Raw genomic sequence first — 7,456 nt, forward strand, 5'->3', positions numbered from 1 at the left:
TGTGTATTTATGTATCATCAAACCGATACAGGATAACAGAATTAATCTCTCTCAGGCTTTCTTGTAAGGGAGGAAGCAGAGTTGCACTGGATATTTGAAGTTCACAGAGTGGTCAATTACAGAATTACTCGTTCATACAATGAACATAGCCACGACCGTGCTGGGAAATCTGTTTTCAATTAATATATCGGGTTTTCACGATTTTTATTTACTTCTTAGTTTAAGTTTGCATTGAAAAGATCTATCAAAAAACACTTAAGACGGTATCTCGTGACATTTCCAAAGACCTCGAACTTCGTCTAAAAATACTCAGCAAGCACCGTTTATCTGACTTTCTTCATGCTCACTGTTTTGAAATATGATGAAATACTGCCCCTGTCGTGTTTGATCTATTACTGCATAAGGCCTTTTTTATTCAATTCTGTTACATATGACTTAGTCACTAGTAATTTACGTAGCATAAATAGTCTGTTCAAAGCTAAGATTTTCAAAATAGCGACCTCCCAATTGAAGTATTATTTTCGTAAATAATAGTTTGGAACGACTTCTTCAAGTCTCTTGTTTTATTCTCACGGACAAAATACGCCAATCGCTCATCGTCGAAATGTCAAATTACCCCTGACAAAATTTCCGTTACCCACACTCAGAGCAAATAACCTAGACTGGTTTATTGTCAAGTAGAATTACGATTGAATGCTTTTGTTACCTTTATCTCTAATGATACGGTAATAAAGGGCCAAGAAAAATAAGTATTTCCATATTTGGTAATTCACTGACGAGAGAAAAGTCAAACAGTGAATTAAATTTCCTGGCGAACTTGAATCCTCACCAGCTTTTTGGTAACTCGACACAATTTATAGATCACGAGAAACATAAAAAAACTATGATCATCGGGGAATGTGCCAAACTCCTGGCATTTCTGTTTCGTAAATGTTCCTAGACACCAATCCGTATTACACAAGTACGACTTCTTGTTTAACATTTTCTTACTAACACCATTAAAATATCATAAAAGCTATAACGGATTTTCGAAGAAGAAACTGGAACAGGTGTTCTCTGAAGTAAATCTGACGTACGTAGTACCATTTTCATGAAAGCCACCTGACTTAACGACATGGAAAGTTTCTTTAGTGGCTCGTAGACTTTCATCATAAAGAAGTAAAATGACTAGGTTTGTAAAGCTCCGTTTTGCATGATGTGAAAAAGAATGTGGAATATGGCAATATAGCAAAGTATAAGAAGGCGTAGGATAAACTAATTTTGTTCCGTTGAATACAGAGTCTCACTTCTTATCTTTCTTGTAGTTAGCATCAAACAAAGTAAGTTCTATTATTTGCTTTTTAATTGCCAGTGCTGTGCAAATATCAACGTAGCCATTCGCCTCTTATGTGTTGCAGACCAGCAGTCTGTAAACGAAATTGAGACAAGAAATCTGCAATGTCATCAGTTGGGTTGACAAAATTGGCAAAAGGCGTGTACCTCGCTGTTTCCGAGACATTCGATTGCTTAGCGCAGGATATCGCTTGACTGCGGGAGTGTGCAATTCGTGATATAAGAATACTCGCGATGTTTTGAAAGTTTTTTTTTTTTTTTGAAAGTTTTTTTTTTGTCATATTACTGAGTCATAGTGAGCAACGAGTATTTGCTTAATTAAGGATATATTACACATAGCTTACCTACAGAGCGGTTTTCATTTGAGTGTTGTAAAACCAAAACCAAAGTAATCACACTGACTAATCACAAAGGACACAAACAATTCATGGAAGCAATCAAAGCTCGAAGTAACTACATGTGGCTGACGCAAAGCGCGGGAAAACGAGTGCGAGTGAGTCACGCTTGGTTTTGGTTTTACCCCTGATTGGATGAAAAAGTGGCGCGAATATTTTAAGCCAATCGCGCAGCGTTGTTGATGCAAAACCAATTGCTTTTCGGCACTCAATTTAAAACCGCTCTATGCCAAGAAATCAGTCACAGTCTGCTAACCGGTGTAACAGGTATATGACTGGTCTGCAATATTGAGACTGCTGGCACAAATTATTATGAGAGTTTAACCACCTCTCGTTACTTTTACGTTTATTTGAACTGAAGTTAATCGTGAGCGAAGAAAAGACTGCAAAAATTTGGGAGTTCCCGGTGTCTCTTTCTTTTTTTTTCTTATTTCAACACGTTTTGAACATAGATAAAAAGTTAACAGCACGTCCGTGTATTCTAATTTTAAGTTGGGGGTTAGAGGCAAGATCGAGTCATTTTTTGTATGTTAACGACGGACACTTAAAAGCAAAATGATACGTTTTGAGGTTACCTTGTACCTTCAAACAAAAACATGAAACAAAATAAAAAAAAAAGCACATTGATTTTTTAGATATATTTAACTGTTCTCAAATGGGTTTGAGGTCTGTGTTTGTTTCTCTGGTGATATTTATTTTCAAGCGCAATTTCCTCAAAAATATAGAGTGTCGCTGGGTTTGGACATTAATAAGAGTTACAACTCAAAAGCGAATTGTTTGATCACAGTCAAAGACGTTCAGTTGAAAGACTGCCATATGGTAGAATACGTCTGGCGATGTCTTCTGACACCAATAAGACTTATGTTTTGGCTTTTTTTTTTTGTTGTTTTGTTTTTTTTTGTATTAACCATTTAAATATAAAATAGTTAAAAGCTATGACGGATTTCCGACGAAGAAACTGGAACAGGTGTTCTCTGAAATAAATTTTACTTAGCACCATCTTCATAAAAGCCACCTGACTTAACTTGACTTAAAGTGGGGCGAGTATTTTAAGCCAATCACGCAGCGTGGTCGATATGAAACCAATTACTTTTCGACACTTAATTGAAAACCGCTCTATGTCAAGAAATCAGTTACAGTCTGCTAACCGGTGTAGCAGGTGCGACTGGTCTGCTATATTGAGACTGCTAGCACAAATAATTCTGAGAGTTGAACCACTGACCTTTCGTTACCTTTATATTTATTTGAACTGAGGTTAATCGTGAGCAAAGAAAAGACTACAAAATTATGGGAGTTCCCAGTGTCTAACATTTTTTGCTTATTTTAACACGTTTTAAACATAGATAAAGTTAACAGCACGCGCGTGTATTCTAATTTTATGTTGAGGGTTATAGGGACGCGAGTCATTTTTTGGAGGTTAACGAGGAACACTTAAAAGCAGAATAATACGTTTTAACGTTACCTTGTACCTTCAAACAGAAACATAGAACGAAACCAGAGAAAAACAGAAAGTTCATTGATTGTTCAGATATATTAAACTGTTTTCAAATGGGTTTGGGGTCTTTGTTTGTTTGTCTAGTGATAATTATTTTCAAGCGCAATTTCCTCAAAAATATAATGTCACTGGATTTTGACATTAATAAGAGTTACAACTCAAAGGCGAATTGTTTGATCACAATCAAAGATGTTCAGCTGAAAGACTGCCATATAGTAGATTAGATCTGTCCATGCTCTATGGCACCAATAAGACTTATGTTTCGGAATTTTTTTAGTAACCATCGAAATATCTCGAAAACTACGAAAGATTTCCTGTGAGGAAAACTGAAACAGATGTTTTCATAACATCTTCATTCATGCCGCGCGTGCGACTTGTAATCTGTCATCACCAGGCAGTAAAATAAATAGCTTTGTATAGCTCCATTTTGTATAGGGTAAAAGAAAGCTCAGCAGCGAGTAAATGATGCTATTGTAAGAGAAAATGACCAAATAACTCAACCAATTATCACGTGCATACAAAACTCCGAACAGATGGCTTCATGTTGTCCAATCCGATTGAGGTGAGCTCTGTCCTTCGCCTCCCCTAAAGTCTATTTTATGTTCATAATACTTTGGAGGTTGGCGAGGAACACTTAAAAGCAAAATAATACGTTTTAAGGTTACCTTGTACCTTCAAACAAAAACAAAAAACAAAATAAAAAAAAGCCAGAAAGTTCATTGATTGTTCAGATATTTAAACTGTTTTCAAATGGGTTTGAGGTCTTTGTTTGTTGGTCTAGTGATATTTATTTTCAAGCGCAATTTCCTCAAAAATATAGTGTGTCGTTCGATTTGGACATTAATAAGAGTTTTAACTCAATGGCGAATTGTTTGATCAACGTGAATCAAAGATGTTCAGTTGAAAGACTGCCATATAGTAGATTAGAACTGTCGATGTTCTCTGACAGCAGTAAGACTTATGTTTTGGTATTTTTTTTACTAACCATTGAAATAACTTAAAAACTACGAAAGATTTTCTGTGAGGAAAACTGAATCAGGTGTTCTCCTAACATCTTCATTCACGCCGTGCGCGTGACTTGTAATCTGTCATAATCACGCAGTAAAATAAATAGCTTTGTATAGCTACGTTTTGCATATGGTAAAAGAAAGCTCAACAGCGAGTAAATGATGTTATTGTAAGAGAATAGGACGAAATAACTCAACCAATTATCACGTACATAGAAAACTCCGAACAGATGGCTAAATACTGTCCAATCCGATTCAGGTGAGTTCTGTCCTTCGCTAACCCTAAAGTCTAGTTTTTGTTCACAATGTTATTTTATCTTTAAACTAGGATTGCAAAAGTCCAATATTTTCTTCTTAAAGTGTCTTTATATGCAGAAATAGTGCCGTGGACACTCATCTGAGATTATGGACTGGAAATTCTTTTGTACCATGAAAGCTATTTACTTTTTATTCTTGCTGAAGTGGAGCGTGTTCGCTTTTCCTGAATTCGGAGCGAGTCCGTCCGCGTCAGGTAAGATCGCCTGCATGATATGCACTACTCCATCACGATAGCAGGCATAGGTATCAATATGGAGATCGAGGGGATGATAATATTATTATAAGACGGGCGAATTTCCAAGTTCAGGGTGACAGGTGAGGGATGATGACTTTGCTTAGATCTGCTCACCTGCTACCCACCTTAAGGTTAAAATCACTGATCGCTATTCATACAGATATTCAGTACTAAGCAATCAGTTCCCGCAACAACATTTCTTAAATAAAAATAAATTGTATCATAGAAACTCTTCATCGTAGGCACTGTAGTTTGATTAGAAATGAATCACGTCCCTACAAACAGCGGTGATAAACATTGTACATCAAGGCATTTTTATCATAATACAGTGTCAACGTCACGTTTCAAAAAGGCTTCAGCTCGTGAATGAACCGTCTACTTAATATGACAATAAATTTCAGTTTTGCCGGACGCTAAAATATGTCAAAACGATCCTATTTCATGTTGTGACCAGTGGCTTTCACGTGATCAGCGAGGCGGAAGAACGGTCACTTTAAGCTAGGACTTTGAAATGTTCAATTTTTCCGTAGTCTTTCATGGACTTTTTTCGCTTTGTTTTACCATTGTTCAATTGATTACAGTCCCGGCAACCGGTTTGATAGATTACTTTGGACATCCGAGAGGGGTCCAAGCGATCCTTTTATGCAAAGAGAGATTTGATAACGCGAGTGCTCTGCAACATGATCTTCAACTTTCCGCGCAAGGATAGAACGTGGATACAAATTGAACGGACTAAGACGCTTAGTGAATTAGTTGCTGTAAAGACCTTAGTCAGGTAACAGGATTATGACATCGTTTTCTAAACTGTAGGAGCAGAGCTGTTTTGCTAATTTATTTTTATTTTATTTTTTTCTGTTCAAAAAACATCGTTTCAGTTGGGCGTGAGAACACCCTAGGGATATCCATTTTGCAGCAGAAGCTTTCCAAGATCTAATTATAACTCAACTCTGTACTGAGCCAAAAGCATCAAATTTAACATATCGGAGTATTTAAGCAATGAAATTCACTATATTTCATTTGAAAGGGCACAAGATGCACTTTCCACAACAAAAATGGGTTGCCTTCATGGAAGGTACTAAAACTTTTACAAACATTTTAATCAGAAGAACTTAGCAAACAAGGTTAATATTTTAATATTTTAATAGCTATGACAGCTAGGTGAAGAAACTGGCAGGTGTTCCCTGAAATAAATTGACTTGGTACCATCTTCATGAAAGCCACCTGACTTAACAACATTTAAAGTTTCTTTAGTGGCTCGTGGACTTAAATCATCAAGCAGTAAAATTACTAGGTTTGTAAAGCTCCGTTTTGCATGACGTAAAAAAAATGTTGAATATGACAATATAGCCAATCATGAAAAGGCTTAGAATAAACTAATTTTGTTCCGTTCAAGACAAACGTCACTACTTATCTTTCTTGCGGTTAGCATCAAACAAAGTAAGTTCTATCATTTGCTTTTTAAGTGACAGTGTTATGCAAATATCAGCTAGCCATTCGCCTCTCATGTATTGCAGACCAGGAGTCAGTAAACGAAATAATCCACGTTTGATATGTCAATATTCTAACATGGTTCCCATGAAGGCTTTCGGGTAAAAATTGTTAATTTTTTTAAGTTTCTTTTGTCTCTCAATTCCCAAAAGAGACTTGGATACGAAGAAAACAAACCAGATATAGAGGTTTGTCCTGAAAGCTTCGGAGCCATGTTAGGATATTGATATATCGAAAGTGGCCTATTCAGACAAGAAATCTGCGATGTCATTGGGTTGACAAAATTATCAAAAGGCACGTACCACGCTGTTTCCGAGTCATAAAACAAAACCAAAAAAAGTCAGATGTGGTTGGCAGCTCTACCCCCCCCCCCCCCCTGCCCCTTCCCAAACACACAAACACACTCCCCTACCTGTCACCCTCAGATAGATGGTAACACCCAGAAATCATTGCATAAGGATCAGCAGTTATTTTGTAAACAAAAATGGAAAACAGATTATTTACATGCTGTTGACTTCAATGTGGGGTCGATTGCAAAAGCGATTAAGAAGCCTCAAACGTCACGGAATATTCTATATTGCGCGACTACCAGCACAAGACAAGCGGAGCTAGGAAAAGCTTGACTTAAGAGCCAGCTCAGCACGATTTTGATTATTTCAATGGAGAGAATAGCTTCTATAGTAACGTCATCGTCTTGGGCTGCATGTGGTTCCGCAGATTTCACTTATGAAAGATTAGATCTCGAACCCAACTTCCCGTGGCATTTCAGTTTCTTACGTAAAGAGATTTTTCAGAACAGTTGCAGGACATTTTAGTTTAAAAAAGGTATCGGTCGATACGTTCCTCAATTCAAGCCAAAGACTCGCAATGGTAATCTGAGACACCAATTACAAGTCACGCCACTCCTCATTTTTTGCGCGAAACGCAAACGAAAATCCTTCGAGCGAGAGCGGACAGTTTGACAATTTTTTATCGTAAAAAAAAAATAAGGTCAATTTTTTTATTCGACTGTCCTGTTATTGACAATGAATTTCGTCATTATATTGTCAAGGTAGTCTGTGGATCCACTCAGCTATCGCCTCGTGGATCCACAGCTACTTTGAAAATGTTATGGCGAAATTCATGATCAATAACAGGACAGACGCACGAAAAACTGTCATCAATTTGTTAAGTGATTATGAACTAT

The sequence above is a fragment of the Orbicella faveolata genome, unplaced genomic scaffold (assembly GCF_042242905.1).
Source record: "Orbicella faveolata isolate gen_17 unplaced genomic scaffold, um_ofav_v1 contig_24, whole genome shotgun sequence".
In the NCBI taxonomy this organism is placed as follows: Eukaryota; Metazoa; Cnidaria; class Anthozoa; order Scleractinia; family Merulinidae; genus Orbicella; species Orbicella faveolata.